Below are 22,587 nucleotides of genomic sequence, written 5' to 3'. Positions count from 1 at the left end.
CGGTGACAGTGATTGTATTCTCGCCATCGTACCAGTAAGGATCAAGTCTAAGAGGAGTGAGAAGGTTGTGGAGACTTACGCCTTCATGGATCCAGGTAGTTCAGCAACGTTCTGCACAGAATCACTCATGCGACAGCTGAACGTTAGAGGCAGAAGAACAGAAATCCTATTACGCACCATGGGTCATGAGAAGGCAATGCAAAGTTATATCCTGTCAGACCTAGAAGTGTGTGGACTTGAAGAGAAGGACTTCATAGACCTGCCTAATGTTTTCACACAGAGGGAGATTCCTGTTAGAATAGGGAACCTAGCCCTGCAGAAGGATGTGGATAGATGGCCTTAACTAGAAAAGGTGCGTCTCCCATACATTGAAGCAGAAATTGGCCTATTAATTGGAACCAATGCCTACAAAACTATGGAGCCATGGCAGATGATAAACAGCAAGGATGACGGACCCTACGCCGTCAGGACAGCCCTTGGATGGGTAGTCAATGGACCGGTAAGGAGAGATGATGGCAACAAGTCGAACAAGGAGGAACGACAAAATGTCACAGTTAATCGCATCTCGATCGCAAGCATTGAAGAGCTGTTGATACAGCAGTTCAACGCAGACTTCTCAGAATGCAGCTGTGAGGAAAAGACAGAGATGTCACAAGAAGACCATCAGTTCATGGATTTGATGACAAGGTCTACACAGTTCATTGATGGCCACTATCACATTGGTTTGCCACTGAGAAGACAGACCACGAAGATGCCGAACAATCGCTGCATAGCAGAGCAACGCGCCATCAGTCTAAAGAGAAAGCTGAACAAGAACCCCGACTTTCACGACGACTACAAAGACTTCATGAGAAACATCATAGCGAAAGGCTATGCTGTAAAAGTGCCTGAAGAACAGTTGAACAGAGACGATGGAAGGGTCTGGTACATTCCTCATCACGGGGTGTATCACCCAAAGAAGAAAAAGATCCGTGTAGTGTTTGACTGCGCCGCCTCATTCAGAGGAACTTCACTAAATGATCAGCTGCTTCAAGGTCCTGATCTTACTAATACCCTCATTGGCGTCTTGACTAGGTTTAGACAAGAGCTCGTTGCCATGATGGCAGACATAGAATCAATGTTCTACCAAGTCAGAATCCCTGATGAAGATGCTGATCTTCTGCGTTTCCTTTGGTGGCCAGATGGCGACGTTAGTCAAGCGATGGTGGAATGTAGAATGGCCGTACACTTGTTTGGAGCCACATCATCTCCCAGCTGAGCAAGCTACGCTCTCAGAAAAACTGCAGAAGATGGCAAAGGCAAAGCACCATCAGAGGCCGTGGAGACAATCTTCAGAAACTTTTATGTCGATGACTGTCTGAAGTCCGTGTCAACAGAAGACGATGCCATCGCACTGTCAAGAGACCTTAGAACTCTGTGTTCGAATGGAGGATTCCACCTGACTAAGTAGATAAGCAACAGCAGAGCAGTTCTAGCTTCTATCCCAGAAAAGGAAAGAGCCACTGAAGTCAAAGATCTGGACCTGAGCCACGATGTCCTTCCTATCGAGAGAGCTCTTGGTGTACAATGGTGCATCGAGTCAGACACGTTCAACTTCAGGATAATGGTGAACGAAAGACCATCCACAAGACGAGGGATTCTCTCCGTGGTCAGTTCCATCTACGACCCTCTCGGATTCCTGGCACCACTCATTCTGCCGGTGAAGCTGATGCTACGAGAGCTGTGTAGAGACAAGAGAGGATGGGATGAAGATATCCCAGAAGGTCAAGCTCAGAGATGGCACAGATGGCTGACAGATTTGCAACAACTTTCTAGCTTCAACGTCAGTAGATGCATCAAGCCCGCGAGTTTTGGAGTTACAAGGACGGCTCAACTACATCATTTCTCGGACGCCAGTGAGGACGGCTATGGCACGGCTACTTACCTCTTGCTGACAAATCAACAGGGCCAGAAACATTGTGCCTTCCTCATGGGGAAATCCAGGGTGGCTCCGCTGAAGCAGGTCACCATCCCGAGACTGGAATTGACGGCAGCGGTTGTTGCAGTTAAAGTTGACCAGGTGATGCGTAAAGAGTTACAGCTCCCATTAGAAGAATCTGTATTCTGGACGGATAGCACGACGGTGCTGAAGTATATAGAGAATGAGAAGATACGCTTCAAGACCTTCGTAGCAAACAGAATCTCATCCATTAGAGAAGCTACACAACCATCTCAATGGAGGTATGTAAACACCTCATTAAACCCAGCAGATCAAGCCTCACGGGGATTGAAGGCTAAAAACTTCACGAGGAGCGAAACTTGGATACAAGGCCCAAGTTATCTGCTGGAAACAGAGAGATCATGGCCAGAAAGACCAGATATGCCAAGTCAGATTGCTGAAGACGACGTCGAAGTCAAGAGATCAGTCACAGTAAATCTCATAAATACGAAAGAGAACTTCGACACAGTGAACAAGCTTGTTAACCATTTCTCAGGATGGCACCAGTTGAGGAAAGCAGTTGCATGGTTCCTAAGGTTGAAAGAGTTGCTGCTACACCGGAGCGGTAAGAGAAAAGAGTACCAAGCCACTATCAGTCAGTCTGAAAGTAACCCTGATAAGCAGAGAATGCTTCTACAGCAGTACATGCATCAGCACAAGACCACATTGGGCAAGAATTCACTGACCGTGGAGGATTTGGCCAAGGCTGAGAAGGAGATAGTTCGCTTCAGTCAAAGACAAAGATACCCAGAAGAAATCGAAGCTCTACAACGAAATACTCCAATCAAGAAAGGTAGTCATATCTACAAGCTGGACCCTACACTGCAAGATGGAGTACTGAGGGTGGGAGGGAGACTAAACAAATCTGCTATGCCAGAGGAGGCCAAGCATCCTGCTATCCTTTCTAAGGACCTCCGGGTTGCTACTCTCATTCTTCAGCATATACACCAGAGTATTGGACACAGTGGGAGGAATCACGTGCTTGCGAAGCTAAGACAAAGATACTGGATTCCAGGAGCTAATTCCGTAATAAGAAAAATACTCTCTGAATGCATTGTTTGCAGACGGTTACACGCTAGAGCTGGGGAGCAGAAAATGGCAGACCTGCCTGAAGACCGTTTGTTACCAGACAAGCCCCCATTTACAAACGTAGGGGTGGACTATTTCGGGCCTTTCGAGGTAAAGCGAGGACGGAGCCTTGTCAAGAGATATGGTGTGCTTTTCACTTGTTTGACCATCAGAGCAGTTCATATTGAGGTGGCACACACGCTTGACACTGATTCCTGTATTAACGCCTTGCGGCGCTTTGTCTGTAGAAGAGGACAGGTGTCCATTATGCGTTCTGATAATGGCACCAATTTCGTCGGAGCGGAGAGAGAACTACGGGAAGCGATTGAAGGTTGGAATCAGCTTAAAATACAGGAAGCCATGATGCAAACAGGAATTAAGTGGATCTTCAATCCTCCGGCTGCATCCCACCACGGAGGTGTCTGGGAAAGACAGATACGCACCGTAAGAAAACTACTCAGTTCTGTACTGAAGCAGCAAGCGCTTGACGACGAGGGACTCCAAACCGTTCTGTGCGAGGTCGAAGCCATCATTAATAACCGACCGATAACTAAGACATCAGATGATCCCAATGACCTTGAAGCCCTGACTCCGAACCACCTGTTGTTGTTGAAAACACAGCCAGCCATGCCCCCGGGAGTCTTCAAAAAGGAAGATCTGTATGCCCGTCGGAAGTGGAGGCAAGTTCAGTATATGTCAGACCTTTTCTGGACCAGATGGACAAGAGAATACTTACCTCTGCTACAGGAGCGTCAAAAATGGTCCAAAACAAAGAGGAACTTCATTGTCGGAGACATTGTCTTAATCGTGGATGATTCAGCCCCTAGAAATTCTTGGTTGATGGGAAAAATAATTAAGACCATGCCAGACTCGAGAGGCGTCGTTCGTCGCGTTTGTTTGCAAACCAAGACCAGTACCCTGGAAAGACCGATCACAAAGCTCTGCCTGCTACAAGAAGCAGCGTGAAAGGTTCCTGAACGAAAAAAGTGGACATTTATATTGTAAATACGTTGAATTCATTAGTTTATGACTCTTAAGAATGTTTGAGTAATTGATATGCTTCATGTGCCTAGTCAATTAGGGGCCGGAATGTAAGAGCCATAAAAGCTTAAGAAAATACTTTAAAATAGTGGCTAAATGGCATAATACAGTTAATTTACCTGACCGACTTATTGTATTAAGAAACCCCCTATTTTCTTGCTCCAGTAGTATAGTCCGACACCCCCTTCATTCTTGCCACAATGGAACAGTCCTTAAGCCACACATGGGTGCAGCCATTTTACAGTTTAAACTGCACGTGGTCGAAAGAGGCAGAAGCTGTGAGGTTTGGAGCAGTACAGTTTTTGACCGTGTTCGTTTATACGTGTTTGCTTTGTAATTCCGTTTGTTAAGTGTTATAGTAAACAGTTTAAAGGACAAAGCTACGTTTGGGAACGTTTTATTTCGACACGCGTCTACTCGTTGTTAAAGGCCCCACAGCTCAGTGGCCTGCCTGTTTGGAAACTAAGAAGCGCCATTATAAACAGGGTTTGTTGCTTCACACGGAGCTCAGAAGCTCCGTATGTTTTAACATTAGCGCTGGTTTCTCTTGCAGTTTTAATGGAACAGCAACAGCTCGGTCCCGTCAGTGCCGGATACCAGAAAGTTTCCTGTAAACTGGTATTTTCCTAGTACTGTACATGGAATTTACCTTGAAATAAAATTGAAGCTACTTTATTCTTATTTTTATTCCTTTATGTTCCCATTCCAATAGAGCAAATGTTGCTTGCTTTATGAGCTGTGAGTTAGGAATTTTTAGATTCAACTTTTTCATCATCTGGTTTGTTTTGCTAGCTGTACACTACGCTACTTTGCTCTGTTACAAGACTCCAAGATAAATAAATCTGATGAGCATTTTTCTTCTTGCGTAGGAAATCCTTTTATTTAATATTCTTGTTTCTGATACACATGGGTCACTTTCAAGTGCTGGATGCAATGGAGAGAATAGCCATAGGCTGATCCCTAATGTAAAAAGTCTGAGTTATGAGAAAAGTCTGGAGAAATGTGGGATTTTCAGCCTGGTAGGGAGGCATCTGAGAGATGATCTTACAGAGGCATATAAGACAGTAAAGGGAATGTAACAGGTAAATATTACTTTAAGTTAAACAGCGATAGTAGGACAAAGAGTCATAGATTCAAACTAGTAAAAGATATATTTAGGACTGATGTCTGCAAATTCTTCTTTAGCCAAAAATGTGATCAGTGTTATGCAATATTTTTTTAAACAAATAAATGAGTTATGCACAAATTTTAATAATCCTTCCTTGGGTAACAATTACAATTAATGGAATCCAGAGAGGAAGGATCTTACAGTAATATAGTAATCTTAACTGGACACTTCCACTTGCTAAAATATTTTGTTCCTGTAATGTATATACCTTTAAGGGGGGGAACTACTTTTTACAGCTCATGTATACTGTAGTACCGGCAGTGACCACACCTGTATATAGCACTGAGTAGTAATCTGTACAGTTCAGTTCTAGTGCGAGCCACGTTGAGTAAACACCTGTTGTACCGTTCTCCTGCAGTCTGTGTCTTATTATACACGGACACAACATTGGCGACAAGGCAAGTTCGAACCTACCTGCAACTCTGCATCACCTCCCGGGGATTCGTTCCTGGAGATCAGTGGATTGGAGGTCAAGGCCAGAGACTCGGGCGTCGACCACGGGCAACCGCCCAGTCATCCAGCAGAGACTCGAGAATTGCGGGGGAGGCTGTCGAGAGCCAGGCTTGGCTTTCCAGTCGAGGTGGTCCTGCGAAACGGGCTGGCAACAGGTAGTGCGCAGACCCTACCCAGACAGCGGCGGGCTAGAGCCCGACCGAGCAGCACAGCAAAGGGCCGAGCAGCGTCGACGGGGGAGAGAGAGGGCAGAGCGCACAGGGCGCAGCCAGTGTTCAGGGGCCAAGCAGCGTCGAAGAGAGGGAGAGAGAGACGCGCAGAAACCCGCGAGGCGCCGCCATTGCCACGAGGACCGCCGAGAGCGGCGTTGGCAGCAGCGCAGGAGAAGCGCGCGAAACCTACAGGGTGCCGCCATTGCCACGAGAACCGCCGGGAGCGGCATTGGCAGCAGCGGGGGAGGAAGGAAAGCGCGGGAGACGCCATTTTAAGCCATTGGGAGACGCCATTTTAAACCACACCCAAAATGCCGAAGAGTGGCAGTATCACCGCATTTGACAATGAAGTCGAAGATTGGACTACATATGTCGAACGAATAGAGGTATACTGCAAGGCAAATGAGGTGTCAAATGACAAGAAAGCGTCGGTATTGTTAAATTTAATGGGTGCAAAGACGTATGGTTTATTACGAAATCTAGTAACCCCAACGAAGCCAATGGAAAAGAGTTTTGTAGACATAGTAACGATACTACAGGAACATTTAAACCCCACACCGCTGCTGATAGCAGAAAGATTCAAGTTTCACAAACGGAACCAGCATAAGGATGAAAGCAATGCTGATTATTTAACAGAACTGCACAAACTATCGAAACACTGCCAGGTTGGAGCGGGACTGGCAGATACCTTAAGGGACAAGTTTGTGTGTGGGCTTCAAAGTGAAGGAACCCAGAAAAAACGGCTTTTATCTGAAAAGGACCTTACGCTGGAAAAGGCATTCAGCATTGCGGTATCATATGAAGCAGCAGCACGGGGCGCTGCAGAGATACAACAGAGACCGCAAGAATATGGCACAAACGAAATGTCATATGGAACAGAGAAGTGCTATCGCTGCGGCAGAACAACACACGACCAGAATGATTGCTGGTTCAAAGACAAAGCGTGCAGACAGTGTGGAAAAGTAGGGCACATAGCACGAGTCTGCAGGTCGGGAAAGAAAACCAGCAATAAGAAACCTACCAAAGAAAAGTACAAGAAGGTACATAAGATGACGGAGAATAGTTCAGAGGAACAAAAGAGTGATAACGACTCCGAAAGCAGGGAACTGAGTTGTCTGAAACTACATAATGTGATCACAACGGAGGATCACCGAACCATTTGGGTCACTCTCAAGATAGCAGGAGTCCAGGTAAAGATGGAATTGGACACAGGATCAACCCTAACAGTCATAAACCGACGGGACTACGAGCGGCTATTCTCACACATACCCTTGAGAGACACAAAAATTATTTTGAAGACGTACACGGGGCAAAAAGTCTACCCCAAAGGAAAAATAAGGGTGACCGTTATATATAACGGTAAGGAAACACCAAAACTAGACCTGTATGTATTGCAAGATGGAGGACCACCATTACTGGGACGTGAATGGATCCGGAAAATACAACTGGATTGGCATTCCATACAGGCACTGACTGGCTGACAAAAAGGATGACGACGTCACACCTGGGCGACTGTCAAAGATCCTAACTGACACGAAAGAAGTGTTCCAGCAAGGACTCGGAACACTAAAAGGCATGACAGCGACGATTAAAATTGAAGAAAACGCAAGGCCAAAATTTTTTAAGGCCAGACCGGTACCTTATGCGATCCGCCCAGCCGTCGAAGCAGAGCTGGAGAGTTTGGAACATTCAGGTGTACTGTCCAAGGGAGACTGGAGTGAGTGGGCTACACCCATCGTTATGTGATGAAAAAGTCGTTGAGCAGCACGCCTGGGGAACCGAGGAAGGTTCGCATCTGTGGGGACTTTAAGGTAACAGTGAACCTGGTCCTTCACACCGTACAATATCCACTTCCGTGGATTGAAGATATTTTCACCTCGCTATCTGGAGGGAAACGCTTCACTAAGATTCATCTGGCCCAAGTGTATCTGCAAATGGAGGTAGAAGAAGCATCAAAAAAATACCTCACAATCAACACCCATAAAGGTCTCTACCAATACAACCGGCTGGTATTTGGGGTAGCATCAGCTCTGGCTATTTGGCAGGGGGCAATGGAACAAGTCCTGCAAGGGATCCCAGGGACCCAGTGTTATTTGGACGACATCCTGGTCACGGGCGAAAATGACAGTGATCACCTTGCCAACCTGGAGCAGGTGCTCACTAGATTGCAGGAATATGGGCTCCGAGCTAACCGCCCCAAATGCGAGTTTTTTAGAAAACAGATCTCGTATTGTGGCCACGTTATCGATAAAGAGGGGTTACATAAGTCCCCAGAGAAGATTGAGGCAGTAGTCAAGGCTCCAGCACCGGAAAATGTGTCACAACTGAGGTCGTTCCTCGGGCTGGTAAACTACTACCATAAGTTCTTGCCAAATTTGTCTACAATACTACACCCACTGAACACCCTACTGCAAACTGGGGTGCCATGGAAGTGGAGTGACGCATGTAGACGAGCTTTCCAGAAGAGCAAAACACTAATCACATCGAAAGAGGTATTGGCCCATTACAACCAAGCATTACCAATTCGGTTGGCATGTGATGCGTCACCCTACGGCATTGGAGCGGTGCTGTTGCAGAAATTCTCAGACGGCTCAGAGAGGCCAATAGCCTTTGCATCACGATCACTAACCTCAGCCGAGCGTAACTACGCCCAGATTGACAGGGAGGCCCTCAGCCTAGTGTGGGGAGTGAAAAAGTTCAATCACTATCTGCACGGGCAGAAATTCACCTTGCTAACTGATCACCAGCCTCTTGTCTCCATTTTTAATCCGAAGAAGAGCGTTCCGGTGATGACTGCGCAATGACTACAAAGATGGTCACTTTTTCTAGGGGCGCACCACTATGAGATTGAATATAAGGGCACGAAACAGCATGGAAATGCTGATGGGCTATCACACCTGCCACTGCCTACTGCGGAGGAAGCACCAGCAGTGGATCCTGTCGAAATATTCCATTCAACTATAGTTGAATACCTACCGGTAACTAATGCTTGTATCGAAAAGGAAACCCGAAATGACCCGACACTGTCTCGGGTATATGATTTGACGGTGAAGGGATGGCCAGCACATGGCGACTCACTGTTGCCAGCATTCTCGACAAGGAGAGAACAGCTGTCAGTGTGCCGGGGGACCTTGATGTGTGGATCCCGAGTGATAATTCCACCCAAGTTAAGGGATAGAGTGCTCAATGAGCTTCATCTGGGAGGGGTAAAAATGAAAAGCCTAGCCTAGCACTGCCTGAAAGTGTGGTAGAGGCAGGAACCCTCACAACATTCAAGAAGCATTTGGATGAGCACTTGAAATGCCATAGCATACAAGGCTATGGACCAAATGCTGGAAAATGGGATTAGATTAGACAGGGCTTGATGGCCGGCGCGGACGCGATGGGCCGAAGGGCCGCTTTCTGTGCTATATAACTCTATGACTCTATGGGGGAGAAATTCGGTTGCTAGCGCCAGCGATTAGCGCCTAAAGAGGCCGAGAATTGGGGCGTTACCCAAATTTCGGGCGGGCGCAGTGAACCCAGCGCCTCTCGCCATATTGAGTGATATTTTAGCGCCGGCGCTAAGTCTTAGCGCCCGCACCCGGGCGCAGGCAGATCATGACGTCATTTCAGTGTGCAACGTCTTCTTGGCGCCCCGGACCGGAAATTCAGTGGCGCCCCCCTCTGTTCCGCCCAGCGCTAATAAGGACAGCTTCCAGGAATGTTCCCCAGTGGCTCTCGGGCTTAGGGGGGCGCTAATTAAGGGGCACTGCACTGGTATAAAAGTGGCAGCCATTTTGGGAGCACAACTTATTTGTGATTTACACAGTTTGGAACAGTTGAACTCTGAGCCATTTCACTACTGACCCAGCGCTGCCAGAGGACCTTCAGCCTTCACACCATCACCCTGCTGCTGGTGAGCGCTTACACCCTTTTTAATTTCTGCTGACCTATTATTATGGGGGCTGCTTTGGAGGGGAACATCCTGCTGCTCGACCATCTTGAAAGGGCACAGGGGTGGAGAGAGAGAGGGCCAGGAATGGCCAGGCGGAGGAGGGCCAACAGACGTCGCCACACCAGACCTTACGCTGCCAGGGTATTCAGGCAACAGTTCTCTTACCTCAACATGTCGAAGGAGCAGTGTGTTAGGAGGCTGCGATTCCGAAAGGAGGTGGTGACTGAGCTGTGCCACCTGCTTCAAGAAGATCTGCAGCCGCAGATAAGGTGCAGGACCTCTCTGTCGGTGGCTGTGAAGATAACAGTGGCATTGAATTTCTATGCGACCGGCTCCTTCCAGTCAGCAACTGGGGACATTGCCAACATATCCCAGTTTGCGGTGCATAGCTGTATCCAGCAGGTTACAGATGCCCTGTTTAAAAGGCGGCGTCAGTACATCTCCTTCAATGTGACACCGGAGAAGCAGCAGGAGCGCGCAGAGGGCTTCGCGACAATAGCGGACTTCCCCATGGTGCAGGGCGCCATTGACTGCATGCACGTGGCTTTGCGGGCGCCTGTACAGAATCCTGAGGAGTTCCGCTGGTCTGTGACCACCGACGGCTGATCCTGGCGGTCAATGCACAGTTCCCAGGCAGCAGCCACGACGCTTTCATCCTGCGCCAGACTTCAGTCGCTGACCTTTTCGAGGCCCCGGCTCACCCAGAAGGCTGGCTTCTCGGTGACAAGGGCTATCCACTGTGCCCATGGCTGATGACCCCGCTCCGTACGCCCAGCACACCTGCAGAAGAGCACTACAACGTCAGCCATCAGGCAACGAGGAACATTGTGGAGCACACAATCGGCCTGCTCAAGCAGCAGTTCCGCTGTTTGGACCATTCGGGAGGAGCCTTCCAGTACTCACCAGAGAGAGTCTCCCACTTCGTTGTTGTCTGCTGCATGATCCATAACCTCGCCACCCTGCGCACCCAGCCAATGCCAGCAGACATTGAAGGACCAGCAGAGGAGGAGGAGGAGCAGGAGGAGGAGCAGGAGGAGGAGGACCAAGACGGGAGGGTCCGAGAAAGTGGAAGGGCTGTCCGTCTGAGGCTGATAAGGAGTCGGTTCTAGGCCCCTCTCACGGACTGCTTGGTGCCATTGGAAGACCACGAAAAGAACCATTCGGATAACTCAAAGCCTATGAAGGCCACAATGATTGTAAATAGCAGACATGGCCAATGACATTAAAATTCTTTGTTTATTTTGAAAACTGTGCTTCCTTCCAACATGACAAAGCAATGGCAACTGAAAGCGTAACTAACAAACTAACACATAAGTGACTCGCACACCCGGGAGACTAGCCAAAACATGAGTAACATTCAGAACACGTGACTCGCAGACCCGGGAGACTATCCAAAACATGACTAACATTCAGACCACCATCCACGGCCTTGATTTCTAGAAATAGGACGTTTCTGCAGCTCCTTCTACTCTTTCCCCTTTGATGGAGATCTACTTCTCTTGCGAGAACGGCCCCTTCCCTCCCTGCAGCTCCTCCGTAATGGGACCCCAGTGGCTGCATGAAGGCTGGGGGACGCCTGCTGACTGTCCGAATGCGCTGATGCCCCTGAGGGACGGCCTGGACGGACTCTGGGCTTGGAGGGGCCCGATGCTGACTGCTCCAATTGGGCATGGGTGGAAGCAGTCTGTCCTGCAGGTGATGGCAGCTGCAGTGGAGACGTGCCAGCGTTGGCATCAGGAATGCTGACATCCTGAGAGCGGACACCAGTTCCATGGGCGGCCGACACACTGGCACTCTGACAGGGCAGCACCGCAGCATGCGGACCCATCGGCTGGTCCACAGATTGCTGGCCTGATGTGGTGCTGCAAGGGCCCCGGGTAATCCTGCCTGAACCATGGAGGGTGGCAGCAGTCAGTGCTTGTGTGGCCTCAATCTGCCTCTGCATGAGGCCCGCGAGGGACTGTGTGGCAGGTGCCAGTGCATCGGTGAAGCCCTGGACAGTCCTTTCCAGTGATGTCGCGACGCCCTGGACAGTCCTTTCCAGTGATGTCGCGACGCCCTGGACAGTCCTTTCCAATGATGTTGCGACGCCCTGGGCACTCCTTTCCTGTGCTGCCCCGAAGTCCTGCACAATCCTTTCCTGTGCTGCCCCGAAGTCCTGCACAATCCTTTCCTGTGCTGCCCCGAACTCTTGCACACTCCTTGCCAGTGTCTCAACGGCTTCAGGCATCCTTCCAACTGCAGCCATCAGCTCAGTGTGCCTGAGTCGAGCCTGGGCGCTCATTTCGGCGAGGGAACACACCTCTTCTGTGCTCTATGCAGCAGTCATCGTGGCCTGACGGGCCCTCCGGGGAGATGCTCCCGAACTTCCCTCCCCCCCTTGCGCTGCTGGAGGCTGCTGGTTCCTGCAACTGGTTCCTCCTCAGATCCATCCCCCCCGCTCCCTTCCAGGGAAGCACTATCCCCAGTCTGCAGATGGGCTGGCTCGCCTGAGGGTGGGACGGATGGTCCGGCTTCCTCCTGGTCGTCGCCTCCGGAGTCAGTGTCCCTGGCAGCTAGATGGCCCGGCTCCCGAGCTGGTGATGCAGCATCTGAAAGCAGGGAGGTTGAAGAGTGGATTTAGCAAAAGGCCAGGGTGGTAGCAAGGGATGCAAGAGTGCTGCAATGCCCTGACATGGGTCCAGGCTGAAAAAGCATGCTGGTGGGGGGAACAAGTGGAAGGAGAGAGTTCAAAAAGGTGATGACCTTACCATCACTGTGCACAATGGGTTCGGCAGCTCCAGTGGTGACAGGACCTATCATCCGGCCTCCAGCAATCTGGTGGACTCTTTCCTCCAGGTCCGTCAGTTCCTGCAGCTGAGGAGGGCCCCCGCCAGTACGATTCTGTTCCCTCCGGTTCCTGGCCAGCTTGCCCTGCAGGAGAAAGGACAGGAAGTTCTGAAACATGCTGCCCTGAGTTGTCATCTCATGCCCCCCCATGTTGGACCAGCCCTTACAGTATGCCCTGAGTTGTCATCTCATGCCCCCCCCCATGGTGGATCACCCTTACAGTATGCCCTGAATTGAATGTGCGTGTGCGTTCCCAGAAAGGGCCATGGGTCCTGGCTGACAGATGGCCATTGGGGCATCGCGCACCCTCTGGCCATAAAGTCAGGTGCAGATGGAGGGATGAAGAAGATTGCCAACAAGCCACTCACCCTAACGACCCGAGTGAGATCGTTGAACTTCTTCCTGCATTGCACAGGAGTCCTGGGCTCCACGCTGCTGGGGTTGACTGTTTGACAAACGTCCCTCCAAGCTCTGTGGTACTCGTTCTGAGGAGGCCTCTTGCCATTGTCAGGGTACAGCACTGCTCGCCGGCGCTCCACTGCGTCAACCAAAGCATCCAATGCCCTTTGGGAAAAGCGCTCCGCTCTCTGCCTCACCCTCTCCATCTTGTCAAAGCTTGCAACGCCTCAGTTTGCACAGCGCCGAAATTGAGGCCTACAGGGCGATGAGTCTGGCTGCTGAACCTAAATGACCCGCCCCTTTAAGAGCTGGCCGGCGCCTGCATGTCTCGTGGTCATCGATTATTGACAGCACCTGCGCTGTGCCCGTCCGCCCAGATATTGAGTAGCGCTGGCAGATTAGCGCCTTAGGAGTCCCGTGCAGCGCCTGATTTAACGCCGCAATCACCCTCAGGGGCGCAGCAACCCAATATCACTGGAGGTGGCAATAAGTTGCGCCTGGTGATAAAATTTGCGCATCGCCAATTCTAGCGTCCCGAGCGGGGCTATACCCAATTTCTCCCCCTATGACTCTAAGTTAATTTATTTTTGATAAGATTTGGTTTTTTTATTTGATCTATTATGTGCGGTTTGTGAGTTTATGCTTGATTTTGCTATAATCTTCTTCATTGAGTTAATTGTGCTTTTTAACATTAGCACCCTGGAGTAACATTTTTGACATATAAATAAGTAATTATTTGTCACTGACCATCCCATGGATTCAGTGCAAGAATTCAGAATGGATGGCTGATTCTGATGATGGTGACGGAGTGATTAACAGAATAAGGTACATAAATGTTGCAGCCAATTTTCACACAGCATGGTCCCAGAAACAGCAAAGAGATAAATAAGCGGATACTGTAATCTGTTTCAGTGCTGTTGTTTGAGAGATAAATATTTGCCAGGACTTCAGAACTCCCCTACTCTTCTTCAAATAGTGCCATGAGATCTTTTACATTCCACCCGCCAACCTGAGAGGGCAGAAGGGACCTTGGTTTAACATCTTGTCCAAAAGATGGCAACTCTGACAGTGCAACACTCCTTCAGTACTGCACTGAAGTGACAGCCTAGATTATGTGCTCAAGTTTCTGGTGTGGGGCTTGAACCCACAACCTTTTGACTCAGAGGTGAAATACTACCACTGAGCCCAGTCTGACACCTGAGTGGTAAAGCTTTTACATCTTCTCTTAACATTTGGGTTTTTAATTTATCTATTTTTCTAACTTGGTCCCCTTTTGAGGTTCCCACTGTGCTCTCCTGCTCAAAGTATGCAATGTCACCTTCATTCACATTTGAAGTTGTTTATAACCATACTAGCTGGGGTGAGCCCGGCGTTGCCGAGGCTTTTTCGAGGGCATGTTGTTGTTGGAAGAGAGAGAGAGCGCGACTGGGGGGGTGGGGGGGCGGCAGAGAGAGACTGGGGGGGGGGGGAACAGAGAGAGACTGGGGGGGGGGGAACAGAGAGAGACTGGGGGGGGGAACAGAGAGAGACTGGGGGGGGAAACAGAGAGAGACTGGGGGGGGAAACAGAGAGAGACTGGGGGGGGAACAGAGAGAGACTGGGGGGAACAGAGAGCGACTGGGGGGAACAGAGAGCGACTGGGGGGGAGAGCGACTGGGGGGGAGAGAGAGTGCTGTGGGGGGGAGAGAGAGCGACTGTGGGGGGGGGGGAGAGAGAGCGACTGGGGGGGAGAGAGAGCGACTGTGGGGGGGAGAGAGCGACTGGGGGGAAGAGAGAGCGATTGTGGGGGGAAGCCCCCCCATCTCCCTCGAGAGCGACTGGGGGGGAGAGAGACAGCGACTGGGGGGGAGAGAGAGCGACTGTGGGGGGGAGAGAGCGACTGTGGGGGGGAGAGAGCGACTGGGGGGGAGAGAGAGCGATTGTGGTGGGAAGCCCCCCCATCTTCCTCGAGAGCGACTGGGGGGGAGAGAGAGAGCGACTGTGGGGGGGGAGAGAGAGCGACTGGGGGGGAGAGAGAGCGACTGGGGGGGGGAGAGAGCGACTGGGGGGGAGAGAGAGCGATTGTGGGGGGGAGAGAGAGCGATTGTGGGGGGAAGCCCCCCCCTCTCCCTCACACTCTCTCTCCCCCCCCCCATCCCTCACACTCTCCCTCCAGGCCCGACCGGACTAACCTCGGTAGCACCTGCTGGTGAACAAGGCGGGCCTTTGGACCCGGTTGGCAGACTCCCGTGTCCGATTGAGATCGGGGACAGCCGTTTAAAAAAAAGCCAGAGCGGGCTCTCGCGGGCGGGCGGCGCATGCGCGGTCAGTGCCAGTGGCGCGAGGCGGCCCGCGGGGAGTAGGCAGGGAAACCCCGCGGGCTGGCGGCCGTTAGCAAGCGGATCACTTTGGGTGTCCATCCCGCGCTCTGGCCCCGACACCGTCAAACCTGAGAGGGGGAAGTAGAGAGAGACAGAGCGGGAAGAGGAGAAGGAGAGAGAGGGAAGAGGAGAAGGAGAGAGAGGGAAGAGGAGAAGGAGAGAGAGAGAGGGAAGAAAGAGAGAGAGAAAATTTTTGAGCTTCAGGCCCCGAGTCCCCCTGCGCGAGGGTGAGGAGGAGGGGGGTGTTGCTAAACACAATTTAAAACACAAATAAATTGTTATTTAATTCCCTAACACATCATTAAAATATTTACCTTAGTTCCCTAACACACAGAAAGTGTGGGGGAAAAAATCGTGAAAAATCAAGATGGCGGCCACTCACCTTGGTTCAGAAGGATAAGGCCCGCCCATACACGCACCGATTGGTCGACCGGTCAGGTCACTGAAGCATAGGATTGGTCAATCGTCGAGTCACTCGACACTCAACTGTAGGATGGCACGCGCCAGGAACCCGCCGTCCGATTGGTCGACCTCGACGTCACACGGTCGCTAATGGATGCTAATGAGCGGAATGTTGAACGTTTTTTGGATACCGCGGGCGGGATTTATGTCCGGCCGAAACGTAAATATGCCTATGACCGGTCCGGAATCGCAAGCTTTCTTTTGAGGCGACGCGCGCGTCGGTACGCTCTGTAACTTTCAAACGTATGGAGAACGGACAGACAGACAGACAGACAGAAGAGCCGCTTTTTATATATATAGATAGATAGACTAGCTGGGGGAGCCCGGCGGTGCCGAGGCTTTCTCGAGGGCGTGTTGTTGTTGGAAGAGAGAGAGAGAGAGAGCGAGAGACTGGGGGTAAGAGAGGGAGCGAGAGACTGGGGGTAAGAGAGGGAGCGAGAGACTGGGGGTAAGAGAGAGAGCGAGAGACTGCGGGGAAGAGAGAGAGCGAGAGACTGGGGGGAAGAGAGAGAGCGAGAGACTGGGCGGAAGAGCGAGAGACTGGGCAGCACGGTGGCATAGTGGTTAGCACTGTTGCCTCACAGCGCCAGGGACCCGGGTTCGAATCCGGCCTCGGGCGACTGTCTGTGTGGAGTTTGCACATTCTCCCCGTGTTTGCGTGGGTTTTCTCCGGGTGCTCCGGTTTCCTCCCACAGTCCAAAGATGTGCGGGTTAGGTTGATTGGCTATGATAAATTGACCCTTAGTGTTAGGGGGATTAAATACGTGGGGTTACAGGGATAGGGTGGCATATGTGTTGGTGTAGGGGTTACGGGGATCGGGTGGGATATGTGTCAGTGCAGGCTCGATGGGCCGAAATGGCCTCAATCTGCACTGTGGGGTTTCTGTGATTCGGTGTGATTTCTGTGAAGAGAGAGAGCGACGGGGGGGAAGGGGGAGGAAGGGGGGGGAGAAAGGGGGCAGGAGGGGGGGAGGGAAGGGGGGAAGCCCGGCGTTGCCAAGGCTTTTTTGTAAAACGGCAGTTTACAGGGCCGCACGGTGAGAGAGAGAGAGAGAGACTGGGAGTGTGAGAGAGAGAGAGAGACTGAGTGTGAGAGAGAGAGTGGGAGTGTGAGAGAGAGAGAGAGAGAGAGTGGGAGTGAGAGAGAGAGAGACTGGGAGTGAGAGAGAGAAAGACTGGGAGTGAGAGAGAGAGAGACTGGGAGTGAGAGAGAGAGAGAGAGACTGAGTGTGAGAGAGAGAGAGTGGGAGGGTGTGAGAGAGTGGGAGTGTGTGAGAGAGAGAGAGAGTGGGAGTGTGTGAGAGAGAGAGAGAGACTGGGAGTGAGAGAGAGAGAGACTGGGAGTGAGAGAGACTGGGAGTGAGAGAGAGAGACTGGGAGTGAGAGAGAGAGACTGGGAGTGTGTGAGAGAGAGAGAGACTGGGAGTGTGAGAGAGAGAGAGACTGGGAGCGTGTGAGAGAGAGAGATTGGGAGTGAGAGAGAGAGAGAGAGACTGGGAGTGTGAGAGAGAGAGAGACTGGGAGTGTGAGAGAGAGAGAGAGACTGGGAGTGTGTGAGAGAGAGAGATTGGGAGTGTGAGAGAGATTGGGAGTGTGAGAGAGAGAGATTGGGAGTGTGAGAGAGGGGGGGGTGTGTGTGTGTGTGAGGGGGGGAGTGTGTGTGTGGGGGGGGGAGTGTGTGTGTGAGGGGGGGAGTGTGTGTGTGAGGGGGGGAGTGTGTGTGTGTGAGGGGGGGGAGTGTGTGTGTGTGAGGGGGGGATTGTGTGTGTGGGGGGGGAGTGTGTGTGTGGGGGGGGGAGTGTGTGTGTGAGGGGGGGAGTGTGTGTGTGTGAGGGGGGGAGTGTGTGTGTGGGGGGGGAGTGTGTGTGTGGGGGGGGGAGTGTGTGTGTGAGGGGGGGAGTGTGTGTGTGGGGGGGGAGTGTGTGTGTGTGGGGGGGGGAGTGTGTGTGTGGGGGGGGGAGTGTGTGTGTGAGGGGGGGAGTGTGTGTGTGAGGGGGGGAGTGTGTGTGTGTGGGGGGGGGAGTGTGTGTGAGGGGGGGGAGTGTGTGTGTGTGAGGGGGGGAGTGTGTGTGTGTGTGGGGGGGGGAGTGTGTGTGAGGGGGGGGAGTGTGTGTGTGTGAGGGGGGGAGTGTGTGTGTGTGTGGGGGGGGGAGTGTGTGTGTGGGGGGGGAGTGTGTGTGTGTGGGGGGGGGAGTGTGTGTGTGGGGGGGGGAGTGTGTGTGTGTGGGGGGGGAGTGTGTGTGAGGGGGGGGAGTGTGTGTGTGTGAGGGGGGGAGTGTGTGTGTGTGGGGGGGAGTGTGTGTGTGGGGGGGGATTGTGTGTGTGGGGGGGGAGTGTGTGTGTGTGTGAGGGGGGAGTGTGTGTGTGTGAGGGGGGAGTGTGTGTGTGAGGGGGGGAGTGTGTGTGTGTGAGGGGGGGGAGTGTGTGTGTGTGAGGGGGGGAGTGTGTGTGTGGGGGGGGAGTGTGTGTGTGTGAGGGGGGGGGTGTGTGTGGGGGGGGGGGGTGTGTGTGAGGGGGGGAGTGTGTGTGAGGGGGGGTGTGTGTGTGAGGGGGGGGTGTGTGTGTGGGGGGGGTGTGTGTGTGAGGGGGGGAGTGTGTGTGTGGGGGGGGGGAGTGTGTGTGTGGGGGGGGGTGTGTGTGAGGGGGGGAGTGTGTGTGTGGGGGGGGGAGTGTGTGTGTGTGTGGGGGGGAGTGTGTGTGTGGGGGGGGAGCGTGTGTGAGGGGGGGAGTGTGTGTGTGAGGGGGGGAGTGTGTGTGTGTGTGAGGGGGGGGAGTGTGTGTGTGTGAGGGGGGGAGTGTGTGTGTGTGAGGGGGGGGAGTGTGTGTGTGTGAGGGGGGGAGTGTGTGTGTGTGAGGGGGGGGAGTGTGTGTGTGGGGGGGGAGCGTGTGTGAGGGGGGGGAGTGTGTGTGTGGGGGGGGAGTGTGTGTGGGGGGGGGGTGAGGGGGGAGTGTGTGTGTGGGGGGGGGGTGAGGGGGGGAGTGTGTGTGTGGGGGGGGGTGGGGGGGGAGTGTGTGTGTGGGGGGGGGGGGAGGGGGGGGGGTGGGGGAGGGGTGGGGGGGGTGTGAGGGGGGGAGTGTGTGTGTGGGGGGGGTGTGTGTGTGAGGGGGGGGAGTGTGTGTGTGAGGGGGGTGTGTGTGTGAGGGGGGGAGTGTGTGTGTGAGGGGGGGGAGTGTGTGTGTGGGGGGGGTGTGGGGGGGGTGTGGGGGGGTGGGGGGGGTGTGAGGGGGGGAGTGTGTGTGTGGGGGGGGGGTGTGTGTGAGGGGGGGAGTGTGTGTGTGAGGGGGGGAGTGTGTGTGTGGGGGGGGGTGAGGGGGGGGTGTGGGGGGGTGGGGGGGGTGTGAGGGGGGGAGTGTGTGTGTGGGGGGGGGGGTGTGTGTGAGGGGGGGAGTGTGTGTGTGAGGGGGGGAGTGTGTGTGTGGGGGGGGTGAGGGGGGGGTGTGGGGGGGGTGGGGGGGGGTGTGAGGGGGGGAGTGTGTGTGTGGGGGGGGGGTGTGTGGGGGGGGGAGTGTGTGTGTGAGGGGGGGAGTGTGTGTGTGGGGGGGGGGTGTGTGTGTGGGGGGGGGTGTGTGTGTGTGGGGGGGGGAGTGTGTGTGTGGGGGGGGGTGTGTGTGTGGGGGGGGAGTGTGTGTGTGGGGGGGGGTGTGTGTGTGTGGGGGGGTGTGTGGTGTGGGGGGGGAGTGTGTGTGTTGGGGGGGGGGTGTGTGTGAGGGGGGGAGTGTGTGTGTTGGGGGGGGGTGTGTGTGTGAGGGGGGGAGTGTGTGTGTGTGAGGGGGGGGGGGTGGTGTGTGTGTGTGGGGGGGGGTGTGTGTGTGTGAGGGGGGGAGTGTGTGTGTGGGGGGGGGAGTGTGTGTGGGGGGGGGTGTGTGTGTGGGGGGGGTGTGTGTGTGAGGGGGGGAGTGTGTGTGTGGGGGGGGGTGTGTGTGAGGGGGGGAGTGTGTGTGTGGGGGGGGGGAGTGTGTGTGAGGGGGGGGAGTGTGGTGGTGTGGGGGGGGAGTGTGTGTGTGGGGGGGGAGGGGGTGTGTGTGTGTGGGGGGGGGGAGTGTGTGTGTGTGGGGGGGGGAGTGTGTGTGTGTGAGGGGGGGAGTGTGTGTGTGGGGGGGGAGTGTGTGTGAGGGGGGGAGTGTGTGTGTGGGGGGGGGAGTGTGTGTGGGGGGGGGTGTGAGGGGGGAGTGTGTGTGTGGGGGGGGGTGAGGGGGGGAGTGTGTGTGTGGGGGGGGTGGGGGGGGAGTGTGTGTGTGGGGGGGGGGGTGTGGGGGGGGGGGGGGAGGGGTGGGGGGGGTGTGAGGGGGGGAGTGTGTGTGTGGGGGGGGGGGTGTGTGTGAGGGGGGGGAGTGTGTGTGTGGGGGGGGGTGTGTGTGAGGGGGGGGAGTGTGTGTGTGAGGGGGGGGAGTGTGTGTGTGGGGGGGGTGAGGGGGGGGTGTGGGGGGGTGGGGGGGGGTGTGAGGGGGGGAGTGTGTGTGTGGGGGGGGGGGGTGTGTGTGGGGGGGAGTGTGTGTGTGAGGGGGGGAGTGTGTGGGGGGGGGGTGAGGGGGGGGTGTGGGGGTGGGGGGGGTGTGGGGGGGGAGTGTGTGTGTGGGGGGGGTGTGTGTGGGGGGGGAGTGTGTGTGAGGGGGGAGTGTGTGTGTGGGGGGGGGTGTGGGGGGGTGTGGGGGGGGGGGGGGGTGTGTGTGAGGGGGGGAGTGTGTGTGTGTGGGGGGGGGAGTGTGTGTGTGGGGGGGGGAGTGTGTGTGTGTGGGGGGGAGGGGTGTGTGTGTGAGGGGGGGGAGTGGTGTGTGTGGGGGGGGGAGTGTGTGTGTGGGGGGGGGAGTGTGGTGTGAGGGGGGGAGTGTGTGTGTGGGGGGGGGGTGTGTGTGTGTGGGGGGGGAGTGTGTGTGTGAGGGGGGGGGAGTGTGTGTGTGTGGGGGGGAGTGTGTGTGTGTGGGGGGGGGGAGTGTGGTGTGAGGGGGGGGAGTGTGTGGTGTGGGGGGGGGGGTGTGTGTGAGGGGGGGGGAGTGTGTGTGTGTGAGGGGGGGGAGTGTGTGTGTGTGTGGGGGGGGGGAGTGTGTGTGTGGGGGGGTGGTGTGTGGGGGGGGAGTGTGTGTGTGAGGGGGGGAGTGTGTGTGTGGGGGGGGGAGTGTGTGTGGGGGGGGGAGTGTGTGTGTGTGGGGGGGGGTGTGTGTGTGTGGGGGGGGGGAGTGTGTGTGTGGGGGGGGAGGTGTGTGTGTGGGGGGGGAGTGTGTGTGTGGGGGGGGTGTGTGTGTGTGGGGGGGGTGTGTGTGTGAGGGGGGGGAGTGTGTGTGTGTGTGGGGGGGGGTGTGTGTGTGAGGGGGGGGAGTGTGTGTGTGTGTGGGGGGGGGAGTGTGTGTGTGGGGGGGGAGTGTGTGTGTGTGGGGGGGAGTGTGTGTGTGGGGGGGGAGTGTGTGTGTGTGGGGGGGGGAGTGTGTGTGTGGGGGGGGGAGTGTGTGTGTGTGGGGGGGAGTGTGTGTGTGTGTGGGGGGGGAGTGTGTGTGTGGGGGGGGAGTGTGTGTGTGGTGGGGGGGGATGTGTGTGTGGGGGGGGGAGTGTGTGTGTGTGGGGGGGGGTGTGTGTGGGGGGGGGGTGTGTGTGGGGGGGAGGGGGGTGTGTGGGGGTGTGTGTGAGGGGGGGGAGTGTGTGTGTGGGGGGGGGGGTGTGTGTGTGGGGGGGGAGTGTGGGTGTGGGGGGGGAGTGTGTGTGTGGGGGGGGGTGTGTGTGTGGGGGGGGAGTGTGTGTGAGGGGGGGGTGTGTGTGTGGGGGGGGTGTGTGTGTGTGTGGGGGGGGGGTGGTGTGTGGGGGGGGGAGGTGTGTGTGTGGGGGGGGGTGTGTGTGTGGGGGGGGGTGTGTGTGTGAGGGGGGGAGTGTGTGTGTGGGGGGGGGGTGTGTGTGTGGTGTGTGTGGGGGGGGAGTGTGTGTGTGTGGGGGGGAGTGTGTGTGTGGGGGGGGGGTGTGTGTGGGGGGGTGTGTGTGGGGGGGGAGTGTGTGTGTGTGGGGGGGGTGTGTGTGGTGTGTGTGAGGGGGGGGAGTGTGTGTGTGGGGGGGGGTGTGTGTGTGTGGGGGGGGTGGTGTGTGAGGGGGGGTGTGTGTGTGGGGGGGGGTGTGTGGTGTGTGAGGGGGGGAGTGTGTGTGTGGGGGGGAGTGTGTGTGTGTGGGGGGAGTGGTGTGTGGGGGGAGTGTGTGTGAGGGGGGTGTGTGTGTGTGTGGGGGGGAGTGTGTGTGTGGGGGGGGGGGGGGTGTGTGTGAGGGGGGGAGGGTGGGTGGGGGGGGTGGGGGGTGTGAGGGGGGAGTGTGTGTGTGGGGGGGGTGTGTGGTGTGAGGGGGGGGTGTGTGTGAGGGGGGAGTGTGTGTGAGGGGGGGGAGTGTGTGTGTGTGGGGGGGGAGTGTGTGTGTGGGGGGGGTGAGGTGTTGTGTGTGGGGGGGGGAGTGTGTGTGTGGGGGGGGTGAGTGTGTGTGTGGGGGGGGAGTGTGTGTGTGGGGGGGGGGTGTGTGTGTGAGGGGGGGGAGTGTGTGTGTGAGGGGGGGGAGTGTGTGTGTGGGGGGGGGAGTGTGTGTGTGTGAGGGGGGAGTGTGTGTGTGTGAGGGGGGGGTGTGTGTGTGTGTGAGGGGGGGAGTGTGTGTGTGTGAGGGGGGGAGTGTGTGTGTGTGGGGGGGGGAGTGTGTGTGTGAGGGGGGGAGTGTGTGTGTG

Source organism: Somniosus microcephalus, chromosome 12 (assembly GCF_052327205.1).
Source record: "Somniosus microcephalus isolate GS21.2 chromosome 12, FLI_Smic_1.0, whole genome shotgun sequence".
In the NCBI taxonomy this organism is placed as follows: domain Eukaryota; kingdom Metazoa; phylum Chordata; class Chondrichthyes; order Squaliformes; family Somniosidae; genus Somniosus; species Somniosus microcephalus.
Note: the sequence above shows the minus strand (reverse complement) of the source record.